This window comes from Rattus rattus, chromosome 9 (assembly GCF_011064425.1).
Source record: "Rattus rattus isolate New Zealand chromosome 9, Rrattus_CSIRO_v1, whole genome shotgun sequence".
Lineage (NCBI taxonomy): Eukaryota > Metazoa > Chordata > Mammalia > Rodentia > Muridae > Rattus > Rattus rattus.
Genome location: NC_046162.1, coordinates 12586722 through 12603276, shown reverse-complemented (window position 1 = coordinate 12603276; position 16555 = coordinate 12586722). Strand labels below are relative to the sequence as shown.

The 16555-nt window shown below is 40.4% G+C and overlaps 1 protein-coding gene across 1 annotated transcript in view; it reads right to left on the bottom strand.

The window, feature by feature from the left end:
* The window catches only part of Grin2a (glutamate ionotropic receptor NMDA type subunit 2A), a 410069-nt gene that overhangs the window by 115996 nt on the left and 277518 nt on the right, over positions 1-16555 (bottom strand). The gene's annotated exons all lie outside the window — the stretch shown is intronic.

Below are 16555 nucleotides of genomic sequence, written 5' to 3'. Positions count from 1 at the left end.
AACCAACAGCACGAGACTTTCCTCTCTGTATGTAGATTATCTCAGGCATTTGATTCTGTTCTAGTTTGCTTCCCTGTTACTGAGATAAAACATTAACCAAAAATTACTTGGGGGTGAAAGGGTTGATTTAGTTTATAGGCTGCAGACCAGCACTGAGAGAACACAAGGCAGGAACATGGAGGCAAGGACTGAAACTGGGAATTAGAGGAGTGATGCTTAGAGGCCCTTTCAGCTTGGCTTCTTATCCAACCCATGCCTAGGGGATAACACTGACCACTGTACCCTCCCACATCAGTCATTAATCAAGGAAATGTCCCCACAGATGTGCCCATGGGGTAAATTCGTAGCACTTCCTCTGTTGATATTCCCTCTTCATGATGACTCTGTTTTGTGTCAAGTTGACAAAAACCAACCAGCACAGATATACTGATAGCAATATGGCATTGACGGCATTATAAAGCCTATGTCTTTCCTTCCTCCTTCTTTCCCATCCCTCCATCCCTCCATTCCTCATCAGCTCTTCCCTCTCTCCCTGCTCAGAGACTCCTAGTTCTTTAGAATCAGTCTCTACACAGATGAGTTGATGACTGTGTCAGAAAATTTAAATGGTTTTCATTTGTCTATTCAGAAATTTCTAGAAATACTTCTGACTGAGAGACTCTTTGAATAATTTACTCATCTGGGGTCATTTAAATAATCTTATTCCCTCGTTGTCATAATTGATGGCAGTGGCAGACTATACAGAGAACAGCTTTGTCTCACATTTATCCTTTCTGTCAGCATAACTGTGCTCCCATCACCTCAGACAGTTTCTGAGCACTCCCAGAATGTTAAGATTGTAACAATGTAGAGAATCCAAATCTGCCTTTACCACTCTATGACCTTGGGCAATTTTCTACTCTTGTAGCTTCCATTTTCCCTCCTATAATATTAGCAAAGAATTATTTACAATTGGAGCTGACAGTTCCTGAACATCTTCTATGTGCTGATCAAGTTTCTAGGCATTTACTATACTAATAATTCTAAAAACTCTATAATAAGAGTATTGTCATCTTGTCCTTTTTAGGTATATAAAAATGAAGAGAACATTATAAGGTCAAAACAAGATATTATGGTAAAAAGGTAGCATTCTGCATGATTTATTGTAGAACTCAACTAATGGTGACTACTCCCATTAAGCTTACCGATCATAGATTCCTTTTTAGCACCATGACCCATGAAAGCACAGGCTCTTGATCCTGAAGTCTACTTCAGTTACATACTATGGAGCAGATCTTTAATCCACTCAGAACATTGTGACCGCCATGATATCCATGCCACTCCTGCACCAGCAGGTGTGTCTTGTCAGGTAGGTCACTACTGTAGTTTGGGTGTTTCTCTCCCAGGAGTGTACACAGTATGTTCCAGTACTATGATACGAGCTAGTAGTGGTGAAGATTCCAGGTGAGTGTATACTTGATTTTTTTCATGTTCTCTTACTCAAGAGTCTGAGTGTCTTCAGCAGTAGGGTTTTACTGTCAAGTTCTGAAACACAACCAAGATCAATGCAATAACCTGTAATATTTAGATATTTATGGGACCTCAGTGGCCAACAACTCTATTTCCAGCATTAGACTTTTTACTTGTTAGGCTGTGGTACCTAGTGAGGGCATTGTTGCTCCCATATAAGGTAACTCCATTTAAACTCTTTTTATGTGGGTGCATAAATATTTTAACAGCTTCTACAGTGGTAGATTTCCACATGATTTCTGAAAAGTCTTTATTGAGTGTCAGGGTATATCTACTACTACTATTTTGCGTAATAGAAATAGTATTAAACTGACTCCAAATGACTCATCTTTACGCCCATAAGTTAGTGTGTCCCTCAGTCCTTACTGGAGAGGGGTTCTTTCTTTGGTTTTGTTTAGGGGGGGGTTGTTTTTGGTTTTGTTTATTTGTTTGTTTGTTTGCAGTAGATTGTGATCAATACAGACCCACAGATGTTCAAGGTGCACAGAATAAGAGAGTGAAGAATACTCAAGCCAAAATGGAACATCTATACCCCATCCCTTCCTCTCAGTGCTTAAGGATCACAACAAAAAAGGGATAGGAGGATTGTAAGAGCAAGAGGGTAAGGCGACTCCAAGGAAACAGTGTTTTCAGGGCACAGAAGGACAGTTGCATGTGTGAACTCATCATGGTTGTGATAGCATGAATAATACTCATGTAAGCTCGTGCTAGACAAAAATCCCAGCATGCAGGGAGGAAAGCTTCCACAAAGTCCTACCCCTAGCCAAGGAGCAATCGATAGATTTTGAAAGAGGGAGACTCTGTTTTCTTTAAGGGTATTCTCATTGTTGCTTGATTGTGTTTATAGAAGGCCACATATCCAAGAGTTAAGCATGATCAAAAGACATTGTATGAAAGTGATAAAGAACTAATTAAAAATAAAACAAAATATACACACATCAGATATCCTCAAAACACATCACCACCACTACCACCACCACCACCATCAATTTCAACATCATTATCCATCATCAGCACCACAAAGCTACCACATCATTCCTTATCATTAACCCTGTCAGTGCAGGTTCCCATAGAGACACCTTGTGTGGGAACTGCATTTTGTTGTTGCTGTTTTAACTTTTGGAACCTAGAAAACTTTTAGCAGAATGTTCCCCTGCAGGAGACCACTCACTCAACATCATAAAAAATGAATAAAGTAAGCAAATAGAACAAAAACGTCTTGTAAAACCAGAACATATATACCACCAGGAGATGCTACTCCTCGTTCCAGCTGGACAAGTTAATTTAGAGATCCCTGTACCTTCCTTCCTGTGACCTGACATATTGTACTATGTGGGCATTTAAAATAGTTCCTGTGCGTGACTCTGGGGAAGGCAGATGATAATTTTAAGTCTTTGTAATGACTTAACATTCCTTCTCTGGTTCACATCATTTGAGAAACTTAATGATTATTATATAAGGAAACAAATTAAATTCCATAAGACTTTGCTAAGGTTGGTGATATTACCAAAGTCATTTTACAAAGAGAGCACTCGATTTTAAATGTGGATTAGGGATAAGAAAGACGAGAAGGGAAGAGAGGGGAAAGTAAAGGAAGAAAGAGATCGGTATTATACAGAGGCAATAAATGTTCTCTAGAGCTGCCGAATCTGTGAATAACTACCTCAGACCTATACCTAAAATAAGATTGTAAAAACCAGCTACCCACTTCCTCCCTGCTATGTGCTTTCAGAGCAGTCACTCCAACACAATTCCATCTTCCTTAAATAGCTCCTTAGGAAACTTCTCAAAGATTCATGCCAACTACCAATTCGGTGTAAGGCATGCTGTTTGTGTCTGTGAGTACAGGCTATTGGGTGAAATGGCCTCACTTTGCAGCTCACCAGCTCTGACCTGAGCAGGCTGAAGCCTTTCTCCTGGCTTTTGTTTCTATGCTGAAGAGAAGGACCATAGATTTTCAGTGCAGATGCGAGGAGTAAAGCAATGCCCAATACTCGAGTAAAGGCTAGTCTTCCTTTTACTTAGATGTGGTCCTCTTACCTCAAGATCTTCAACAATGCCTTCGAGGGTTACTTAAGGTCCTATATTCTATGATTCAGATTCTAGTGAGTTTGTAATTTTCTATTGTTCCCTGAATGGAGCCATCTATAACAACTCACATTTATTTATTGTCTGACAGCACTGGTAGACACTGACAGCACTGTCTACTGACTCTGATAGTAGCTTGGCCTTCAGAGTACCACAAAACTGGGCTCTGGATCATCCGAGAGGGTCTGCTCCTGAACTCTTGGAAAATATTAGCTATATTCAGGTGTTTGAGGTCATAGAACTCATGCCCTACTGGTCTGACTGTTACAAAGGGCTGGTCTCAGTGCCCAGGACACTTCTAAATTCAATTTCACAGAGCGAGCTCTCGATGGTTATGTTGTCAACTTAACAGGAGCTAAAGCCACTTAGGAAAGGGGTCTTGTGGTCTGCCTGTAAGCAGCTATTTTGATTAGGTTGATAAAGGAGGGAAGAACCTTCCAAGAGAGGGTGGTACCATTTCCTGCCTAAAGATCTCTTATAGAAAATATGGCTGAGTACCAGGCTGATATTCTCTCTCTCTCTCCTCTCTCTCTCTCTCTCTCTCTCTCTCTCTCTCTCTCTCTCTCCTGTGACTATTAGATATGGTATTATCAGTTTCTAACCCTGCTCCATGGTTCCCCCACAACAGACTGTACCCTGAACTGGGAGGCAGAATAACCTCTTCCTCCCTTCCATTTATTAAGGTGTTTAGTCAGAGCAACAAGAAGAGTAATTAAGATGCCCTTCTGTCCTTAAATCTGGAAAATAGAAAAATCTTTCTCATGATAGTAGCTTGGAAACTCCTCTCCTTAAAAAGAGCTTATGCAATTGTCTTGTAGCCTCCCTTTGGGAAATTCGGTATCAAATAACCCAATGCAGCCACAGAAGGGATTGCTCATCAAGATCCTGAATTCTAGGAGTAAATAGTTAACCAAGACCTACACTGTATCTTTCAGGCATGGCTTCTTCATGACTCCATTGTCTTTAAGTAGTTCTTTAGAAACTTGCTCAAAGATTCATGCAAACTATTATCTCTGTTTAAAGTATGAATGTCATTGAGCCATTCTTAGAATTCTTTGTCACAATTTCTGTTTAACATAGGCCAGTCATATCCAAATAGTTTGGGGGCTTTGAGATCTGGACATTAATTTTGGGGTTTGGGGTATTTCATCTAGGTGCATGGCTCTCCCAGCAGCTTCTGAATTCCACATCTTGCTTCTTCCCTGAGACCCCATCCAGGGGAGAAGCATTCTGTAAGGGTGCTCTTAACTCTTCTGCCTCATACACATCTTCCCTGACACCCAAGAGTCGACTCTGAGCATCTGCAGCTCACCTCATATTCTGCTGAAGTTTTGAGCACACCCTAGTGCCCTGTTAGATTCCGCGTCTCTTAAAGACCAGATGTTTTATCTATTTTTTCAACCCTCAACAAAGATGTGCATACAGATGCTGTTCAAGAAAAAAAATCCTTGATAAAATGAATGTAAATAGAAAAGAGCTAAATACTCCCAGTTCAGCCCCTTCTGGTTGTATGGGGAGGTTTAACTGAGAGGTCTATTTGATAACTTAGTATTTACTATGCATTGAGGACAACCTAGGTCCTGGATCACAGCCATAGTTAGCACTTCATTTGGTCTTATGAGTAACTGCCTACTTTCTCAGAGTGCATTTCACATGCAACAAACACTGGTGGTGTTGGTGCCTGCTTGTAATTCCACTGAACAAACACACACACACACACACACACACACACACACACACACACACACACATACACACACACATACACACACACACACACACACACACACATACACACACATACACACACATACACACACACACACACACACACACACACACACACACACACACACACACACCTTGGAGGTGTGGGGGCTAGCTTATTGGTAAGCTCCAAGACTAGTAAGAGATCTGTCCCATAAAACAAGGTGAGTGGTGCCTGAGGAACAACTCCAGAGGCTGACCTCTGGCCTCAGTATGCATGCACACTCACACACATGTGTGCCCACTCTCACACATGTATCCTTCACACACAGAAAGACTCAACAAGATTTTATTATTTTCCTCTTTTTTCCACATTTGGCCTAAGCATTTCAGCTAAGCAAGATATTCCAGAGGAAACAAAGAAATAAAAGCCAAGAAGCAAGGGCTCCTGACAAGAGCTCTGATCTAGATAATCTTAGAATTATGAGAGTAAGTGCATGCCCCCAACACTAGGCCTTTGTTTTTAACAACCATTGAAACCCCTGCGAAAGCATATAAAAGCAGCAGATGCAGATTCTGACATAGCTGGCAACAGTCCTAAGGCCTTGGCCTCTTTCTTTGGCTGCTTCTAAAACAGATAGCCCAAGGAACTACACCTTGACCACTATGGCACTAAATGACCGCTATAGCAGAAGACTGCCTGGTCTGGCCTCAGTGGGAGAAGATGCATCTAATTCTTGAGAGACTTAAGCCCTCAGAAGGGGGAGGCCTGCTGAGGGGTGGAGAAGCACCTTCTTATAGGCAAGGGGGAGGAGGAATAGGATGAGGAACTGTGGTAGGGGGACCAGGAGGAAGATCAACAACTGGAATGTAAATAAAATGTTTTTTTTTTTAAATGACTGCTATGACACCTTCCTCATTGAGAACATTCCTGGGTATTGGTCCAATTCAGTCTCCTCTACATTCTGTGAGTGTGTGTTAAGCATCTGTATTTGGATACCAAATATGGGGTAGTCAAGACAAGAATTAAAGATATAAACGTGAACGCTGGATGTCTTTAGTGTTGACTGTAATCAGAATGCTTGGTTTGACCTACAAGCCTCCATTACTGATATAAGCATAATACTTGTGATTGTTCTGCCCTCTGTCATTTATGGGTGTCCTCACAGCTCAGGCTTTCCTTCAACCCTTAATTTTTAAATATTCATAGGAATATTTGTGTGTATAATCCAAGTACAATATTTATATGAATATTTAAAATCTTGGCCAAGATGTCTCTTATTGCAGAATAAGACTGTATTATTGACTGTATACCCACTGTATCATCTATCTATCTATCTATCTATCTATCTATCTATCTATCTCTATCTATCATCTAACTATATATCATCATCCATCTACCTATTATCTCTTATCTATTTGCCATCAATATAGTATCTATTATCTCTGTCCATTTCTTTATTATCTATCTGCCATCTATCTATTATCTGTCTATATATCTGTTAACTATCAATCTATTTGCAATCTATTATCTATCTGCCATCCATCTATTATATATCTATTATATATCTATCTACCTACCTACCTACCTATCTATCCGTCTATCCAATCATTCATTCTATAACTCCCTGAACTACACCAGAGTGAACATGAGAGTGGAGAAGGAAAATGATGATCAGAATGGGGATGCATACACAGTGGCTGAACAGACCCACGACACTCTTAAACTAAAAGGGAAAGCTGAGGAAGTGGAGAGCGGATCTGTGGTGGGTAGCAGGGGTGTGGTTGTGATAGGAAGAAAAAATTCTATTACAGTTTAGCATTGTATGGTAATTATGATTGACAATAATTAACTGTGTATTTCAAAATAGCTAATGAAGAGGATTTTGAATGTTCTAAACACATGAAAATGATGAATGGATTTGTTAATTACCTGATCAGATCATTACACATGGTATATGTGTCTTGAAATTCCACTCATCATCTATATATGCACAGAATTATTATGTAGCAATTAAAATTTAAAGAGCTATGGATGCAATTTGGTGGGTAGAGTGCTTGATAGACAAATGCATGGTCCTGACCTTAACCTCCAGTACTGGAAAAGAAAAGAAAACAAAACAAAACAACACTGCCATGTTAGGCCAGGTATGGTGGGTAGTGCCTGAGTGTCAGCTGCATCATGAGGGTGAGGTCATCCTAGGCTATATGAGACCTTGTTTCAAAATAAAAACTATTGGGTTAGAAATATGACTGGGTGCTATAGTACTTGCATACCATAGGTAAGGCCTTGGGTTCAATCTTCAATACCACAAAAAAGCAATCAAAATACAATCTATACTGTATTTGTCACCATGCCTCCCTAGATGTGATTGTGCATGAACATGCTGTAACCAGAGCCACAGACTGAAAGCAAGCTCAGCTTTTTTCTTCCTTTAATAAAATCCCTGTCTGGGGATGGAATGATACCTCACTGGAGGAAAGCACCCATTTCCAAGCCTGATGACCTGAGTCTGGTCCCTGGTGGGAGAGAACCAACTCCTCCAAACTGTTCACTGACACATACTTACCCTCACAAACATACAATAAATAAGTAGACATGTTAATTTAAAAATTATTTGTTTATACTATAAATTCTTCAAGTGGCCCCTATGTTACTCTGTGTTAAGACGTACAAGACAGGATACAACCCCTTCCTTAATGACCCTAATTGGACAATGCATGGCTGTGAGACATAATAAATATTTCACTCACTTTCCAATTAACTGGCTTTAGTAGAATCTTCTGCATCTGGTAAGAAAAATGAGCCAGCGGGTGGGAAGCCAAGCTCCCTGTCTTCCCCTCCAAAAATCCCTCTACCTGTTATTGGGCATGGTATGGTGTTGGGGAGCATAGCTTTGGGGGTCCACATTCACTTCTGGTTTTGTTCTACTCTAGCTCATAGATCTTGATCAGGTCACTGGCCTCTCTGATCATGAATTTACATGTCTAAAATAAGAATTAAAAATACCTACTTTGGATGATTTTTCAAACACCTACATGAGATTATGAATGTAAAATTCTCAGTCTAGTTCTTGGTATAGAATAGCTCTTAACAAATGGTAAATGCAGTCATCATGACTAACAGATTTAGAGGGGCCCATCTGTGCCCTTGTACAAATCCTTCTGATGGAGCTAGAGAAACAGAGGAAGTGAACAGATCTTTCCCTGAGTGGGCTTCTAGTCTAAGTAGAGATGACTATGCACGCACACAGACACACACACACACACACACACACACACACACACACAGAGAGAGAGAGAGAGAGAGAGAGAGAAAGCATAGAGAGAGAGTAACACTCTTAGAGTTGACAAGGGGTCTGCAGAAACAGTGCAAAAAGACCTAACCCTTTGAACTACCCAGATGTGGGAATGCTGCAAAAGGGAGGTAACCTTGACAACGAAGGGAGCATGTTTGATGGGACAGGATTATTGGTGGGTCCAGCAGGAGCAGACAGCAGCTGAATATGAGGGCATGCAGAACACTGGGAGAAGAACAAAGCTTTGCAGATTCTACAGACAAGCTTGTTGGGAGTGGGTACGGTGACAGCCTTGGCTTTGCATAAATTCGTGCTTTGAGGTATATCCTATAGGCAGCTCTATAGAGTAGGAGACAGTTATGCATGAGGGAATGATATGGAAGTGTCTCTGTGCAGGGCAACTAAAGCCAAGTTGGAAATGGGAATCATAAGAATGGGGAGAGAAATCAGATCACCTAAAGGGCAATGGGAACTTTCCTTCAGGAAGAATTAGTGAGGCTCTCCTCCATCATAATGTTGTTATCTCTGTCAAAGTAAGAGTCTCTCCTGTCACAATGGTGGTCTACCCCATCATAATGTGGCTCTACCCCATCAAAATGTGGCTCTCCCCTGCTATAATGAGGCTCTCCCCTGTTGTAATGATGATCTATCTCATCAAAATGAGGCTTTCCCCTGTCAACTGAGGGCCTTCTCCATCACAATGAGGTTCTTTCCCATCATAACAAGGCTCTCCACATATCATATCTCCTCTATCAAAGGAGGGTCTCTCCCCTTTCATAATGAGGTCCCCATGTCTTCTCAGAAGTCTCACCTTTGAGTTTTCTGGAAGGAACAGGATCTTTATTTTACTAACATGTATTGGTTTTTGTCCTATCTATGTATGATATTAAACTTCAAAATGCTTTAAACATCTCTTTAAATCTCTTCCAATGCATGTTCTGTTTCATTCTATCCTGGAATTTGTAATTTGGCTGTGTTTAGTCTTTTTGCAACATACCCGTGGATGAAAACCACATTTCCCACAACACATTGATTAGTTTTATTTATTAATTCTAAAACACATCATTTATAAAGTTAGTGTATATACGTTTTGCCTTTTCACTTAAAAACTACTAAAACCTTAGGTGGTTAATGTAACTGTTCTGATAAGGAAAGGGTTCAGCCTAATCCCAGTGAAATATAAATTACCACTAAGCCCAATTCTAAAGTACCCATCCTCAGGAAGACCTGACTCAGGTCTCAGAAAGATGTCCAGGCCAAGTCACTGTCCTTCTCTGTGATACGTTCTATAGCCAGTAGACTCAGGTATTACTCACCCACGGTTGGCTCAGCTATAAACTGCATGGGGATGTGAATAGCCTCCTACCCACCCTGGCTGCCGTCCTCATAGTTAATGGAATCCTGGGCCTGAAATGGGCACATGGGCTGTTGATCGTTCATTAGATTGCATGTTAAGATATTATTTTCAAACATTTCAAGAAGCCCCGGACCCATCAGGTTCCAAGATGAGCAGAAAAAGCAGAGACAATGACTCAGAAATTCTGATTTGCCTGAGAAAGCTTGCTGAGCTCTGGTTCTGGGGGGCGGGGCAGGGTGGGGGAGACACTGGTGTATGGATGTAAAAGAATTCCTGCCAGCTGCACACAGATGCCCAGCAAATCCCAGCACCCCTGTGAAAATCCTTTATGTTTCTCATGAAAACCCCCATTTCAGGTGCTGCTGGCAGTGACAGCACTGGGTGATCCTGAGATGAACTTCTGAGTCCCAGAACAGCCACTCCATCCCTGGAAGTCCTGTCCCTCTGCTGACCTGCTGTACAGTGCATGTGCTCTGGGAAGTTTGGGGATAGCATGTCTAGGGTTTACCTCCTCTGCTGGCTTCTTTCTCACAGAGGAAGAAGCACGGGGAGTTATTCTGAAATCCTGGATCCCCAGCGCGCCAGGAGAATAGACCACTGACAGGAGCTATTTGTACAAGCTAAGCTCAACTGGGCAGCAACTCCCTGAGCTGCATTTGGGGGGGATTGCTGTAACTCAACAGGAATGGGAAGCGATACCAACTATTCAGAAGCATTTTTGTATCTGGAAATGAAGAATGTCAAAGGCATCTTTCTTTCACTCAATGTTAGCACCTGCGTGGCAGTGAGCTGGCTCCTTGGTAAATGAGTCCAATCCAGAGGCAGCACAGGGCAAGCCTGGACCAACGAAGCTCAACCCTGAATGACTTTGTAGCTCCAAAGTGATCTCTGGATTGTGCCAATGACCTCCAAACCCAACAACACACACACATGATCTTGCTGTGATCACAAAGCAATCCTTCCTGTTTTGGTTTTGCTGATGTCTGTGGAAGGAAAACCTTGGAACAGTGAATGAATAAAAGAAGCGATACACAAAAGTCAAAGAAACAGAAACAGAATGTTCAAAGTCTCAGGTGTATTTAGAACACTGTACATTGATAGAATCAGAAGACACCTAACATAACGAGTGGCAGAGTTTATCAGAAGGAAGAGAGGAGAAACCCCAGGGATGGAGGCCAAAAAACAATGCTTGTCCCCCACTCAGGCATAGCAGAAAGGTATAGACTCCCACCTCATCCAGGTTTGCACTCTTTAGCTGCTGTGAGTGTAGAAATTAGGAAAACTGTTGCTCAGTGGTAAATTCCAAGGATCAAAACAGTGTCAGAGACAGAGGTCAATACATCTATTTATTTATTACATGACTAAACAGTGTGCCCAGTCATGTTTGGCAAACCATCAAGAGGGAAAATGGACGATCATGAAATAACTATTGTTACTCTAGGGGCTGTTAGTACCTGGAGGGTTACTAACCCTGTTACTAACTCCTGTTAGTATACAGGAGTCCTCAGTAAAATCTTTGGTTCGTTGTACAGAGTATCCCAGGTTCTAGAACTTCATTTAAAAGTTATGTAGAAAGAGGTACAATAAGCAAACAGACCTACCTGCCATAGCTGGGTGCATTCTAAGAAATGTTCAAGAAAGAAAACCTTGCCATCACTCTAGAAAATTCTCTTGGCAACAGTCCTTCACTAAGACAGCAACGGTGTTCTGCTCTCAGGCCTCATTAACAAGTCTTACCTTCTTTTGAACTTCATATAAAAGTTCAAAAGGACTTCATAAATAATACTACAATGCATTATAATATTTTGTTTCTGTCTCTCTTGGTTTAGCATAATGTACATTAGTTATCCACATTGATATATACTATATATTAACATTTTCTTACTTCATATTAACGAGAAGTAGTCAATTCTGTGAATATGCCACATTTTATCTACTCATTTCCTCGGGTTATTCCTGATACTTTGCTTTATGGGTGAAGTTACATGAACATTATCATATACATGTGCTTAGGTGTATGCATATATCACCTCTTTAGTGTTTGTAACTATGGGTGACACTCCTCTGTGACAAGGTCTCTGCATGTTATATGCAGAGCCAAACAATATCCATTGCTGGTTGTATTTTAGATTCTCAGCTGCAATGGATGAGACTCTATGCCCTCATTAGATAATAACACTGTCAACCTTTCCATGCAGAGCCGCTAAATGGGTGTGAACCTGAGTCCTAGAAACAATGATGGGGGTGTAATCAGGGAAGGGCACATGCCTTGCATGCAAAAGTAACTATGTTCAATCCCCAGCACAATGCACACACAGATATTTATGTGCCCCTCGAGACCACTATGTTAAGCATTTCCCAAAATGTATCAACATTTAAGTAGTATCTCTTGTGACATAGGTAAGATAATTTCTGTTTTGATTAATACTTTGATCAATCTTTTTTATTATTGATTTATAAGTCATTTATGTATTTTAAATATGCGTCCTTCATAACATACATGTATTATCGCTTCCAGCTTGTATTTTGTCTTTTTCATTTCTAAATTTTTATATAAGCAAAACGCTACTTATTTTGAAAGATCGCAGTTTTTATATTTATTGGGTGTTTTAGAAATCTGTTGTCAGGCTGAGCAGGTAATATTTAGGCATATATATTATATACTACATACACATGTAATGATTAATGAAGAAAAGAGGCCATGAATTTGAAAGAGAGCTAAGTGGTGTATAGGGGAGGGTTTGAAAAGTATAAGGAAGAAAGAAATGATGTAATTACATTATAATCTCAAATATAAAAAGGAGAGAAAAGAAATCTGAAGTCCTCTTGGGCCTTCCACATCCTCCTTCATCACCTTCTAGAAACTTCCAGATTTTCGTTTTGACATAAGCCTACCATTTGCCCTGTTAGTTTTTGTACATCATGTGAGTAAAAGGCCCACGTTTATTTTCCTCTGGCCTTCAAGCTGAGTTTATGCTATGTATCAGGAAGTCTCACAACAACTTCCTTGCCCATGAAGATCAGTTCACCACACCTTCGCAGATCTGGTTCCACTATGTCATCACCACCTGCAGCGTTAGCTGGAGAGTCACTTGTGAGCATGACAGGCCCACTGCACTCATGAACTCACGGCTGTTATGGTTGCTTGCACAAGACCTGTGCAAAATCAAGCCAGCCAACAGCCCATCACAGAGCCCCTCCCTCTACCTGAAAAGTCACTGACAGTCAGAGGCTGGGGGATGATACATCAGTTTTCATTAGCAGTGTGGTACCTGATGTGTTGCCCCATATATACATCTGTGTGTATAGGAACAGACTTAGATTTGATGGACTATAAGTTTAAAAATAAAAAGTAAAAGTAAAAGCAGGACAGGAAGTTGAGATAGAAATGTGTGAGAGGAGCTGCAGAGGCAGGGATGAATATGATCAAAACATATTGTATTTATGTGGAAAATTCTTAAGTAATGAAAGTATTATATTTAAAAAGATATAGCTGTAGTTTTGTCATAGACAGCTTTCATCAGAGTAAGGAATTAATTGGCCCTCTTACCAAGATAGATGGTGTCTTTTGTCAAATGTGTTTTCTGCATCTGTTGCAATAACTATATAATTTTCTCCTTTATTCTGTTAATATGGCAAATTACATCAATTTACTTTTTGAATGTGAAGCCAATATTGCATTCCTAAAATAAACCCGTTATCTAGGATGAGTTATCCTTTTAGGCAGCATCATTGCCTGTGATTAGTAAGATGGTGGAAACTTTGTGTACACTGGCGTTCCTGCTTTTATAAACACTTGATTGAATTCACAGTGAAGCCATCTGGACACGAAGACCCCTTATTCCTAAAGCCATAGCAGAGAATGAAAGGAATGCAAATCAATTACTTTTTTCCACAAAAAAAGAAGGAGAAATACTTTTCTGTTATACATTCAGTGTCCTAGCAAATTTGTAAGACTGACTTCTGGTGTCAGTTTGGAAAAAGCATGATTCTCTGAATTATTTTCCCACTTTATCAATACTGTCAAATTTGTTAACATAAATTTCATGTGTATTTTCTTTACTATCTAGCATCTGTGATTTCTAAAGTGATATCACCTTTGGTGTTTAATAGTAATTATTTATGGTTATTTGCATGATTATTGTTGCTATGAATTATGAATTTTATTAAATATTTTCCTAAAGGTTGACTTCTACACTGTTGGCTTTTAATCTTATATCTATTATTTTTTCTCTGCTTCATTTGGGTCCTTTTTCCAGCTTTCTGTGTTTTGTGAGACAGAGAAATAGACAGAGAGACAAGTCTGGCTCGGCCTCCCGGTGCTGAGATTATAGATCTCTCTCTCTCTCTTTCTCTCTTTCTCTCTCTCTCTCCCTCCCTCCCTCCCTTCCTCCTCTCTCAAAAGAATTATGGACTTTACAATTTGCCTTTTTAAAAAGATTTTTATTTTATCTTAAAATTTTTGTTTTAAAATGTAAAATTATAATATTATTTATTTTTATTTATGTACATGTATCTATGTCTGGTGAATGTATATTATACATGAGTGGGTAGCTGAGGAAGCCAGTAGACAGACACTAGGTCCTCTGGGCTGAGGCTGCAAACAGTTACAGGCCAACGTGCATGCTGGGAGCTGGACTCAGGTCCTCCGGAAAAGCAGCCTGTGCTCTAACCGCTGATCCATCTCTTCACGCACAGACTCTTTTCAATGATAACGAATTTGCAGCTGTCAATCACCTTCCTAACACGTGTTCAGCTTCCCCCTCCTGGTTGTGATGTGGAATGTTTTCATTATCACTCTGTTCAAAATATTTTCTACTGTCTTTTTATTTTTTTTCTTTCACCTAAGATTTATGTAGAAGTGTGTCATAATTTCCAAACACGCATTTTCTGGATATACTGAATTTATTGCTAAATTTAATTTGAATACTGCTGTAATTACAAGGTTCAATCTATACCATTTCAATCTTTCCAAATATAACTCATTTTGCATTCCAAAATAAATCTACCTTGGTGAATTTTTCACGTGTTCTTTAAGGAACACACATTTCACAGCTGGTGAATGTAACAGGCAAGTTTTTCTTGCTGTCTTGTCACTTTCTCCTCTAGGAATCTGTCCTCAGGCCTGCAATCTAGGCTCCTGTTTATAGACACTTTCTCCTAATTCCTGTTAGCTGTGTGAGCTTCTCACACCATACCCTAGTACCTTCTTCCTCACTGGCCTCTCTTCCATTTGATGTGTAAAGCAATGATAAATTTCAAGATGCTAATATTTTTTAGAAACAAGACAGTCAACAATACTACTTTCTACTTTGGTCTTTTTACATCTTTACTTTTACTGTAACTGGCTAAGCACAATTAGTGTAGCCTATATGTGTGTAGGTATGGAGCTACCACTGGGACATGGACACGCTAATAGTGACCACACTCCAAGAGAAAAGCAACTCCTACTTCCTCATCCACCATCAATGCCAATAGCTCTTCCACTAGGAATAAGGGGTCAGAAGCCTCTCCTTCCTCCTTGCAGGACACCTAACTGGCTTGATCTTGTTCAGATCTTACACAGACAACCATAGTTGCTGTGAATTCATGGGTACAACAGCCATGAATGTTCAGAAAGCAGCATTACCCACAGCTCTGCTCCATCTTCACACACTCTTCTCCATCTTCACACCGCTCTGCTCCATCTTCACACCGCTCTTCTCCATCTTCACACCGCTCTTCTCCATCTTCACACTGCTCTTCTCCATCTTCACACCACTCTGCTCCATCTTCACACCGCTCTTCTCCATCTTCACACCTGCTCTGCTCCATCTTCACACCACTCTTCTCCATCTTCACACCACTCTTCTCCATTTCACACCACTCCATCTTCACATCGCTCTTCTCCATTTCACACCACTCTTCTCCATCTTCCCACTGCTCTTCTCCATTTCACACCACTCTTCTCCATCTTCACACCGCTCTTCTCCATCTTCACACTGCTCTGCTCCATCTTCACACTGCTCTTCTCCATTTCACACCACTCTTCTCCATCTTCACACCACTCTTCTCCATCTTCACACCAACTCTTCTCCATTTTACTTCTCCAACTTCACTGCTCTTCTCCATCTTCACACCTCTCTGCTCCATCTTCACACTGCTCTTCTCCAACTTCACACCGCTCTGCTCCAACTTCACACTGCTCTTCTCCATCTTCACACCGCTCTTCTCCACATTCTCCACCTTATTACACTTCTGTCTCTTCCTGCATGATGTTTCCTGGGTCTTGGCCTTCTTGTTGCATTTGTTTTGTGGTGATGTGGGGATTGATTTGGTAATTTGGACATGGAGGAAGAAGGTGAACCATGGGACAGATACCATTGTATGTCTTTACTTTAGTATGTGCTATGTGAGACTTATCCTCCTCTCCCCATTATGATTTACAGATAGCCATAGAAATGATACTCTGACATTTTGAAAACTAGTTTACTCAAGTAAAAAATTAAGCAAATTAGAATACAGGATATTCACAATATGGCAAATGGTGAAGATGGTACATGCTTAGAAGATTGAAGAAAGTCAGTGAGATCTTTGTCTCAATGGACATTTGTTC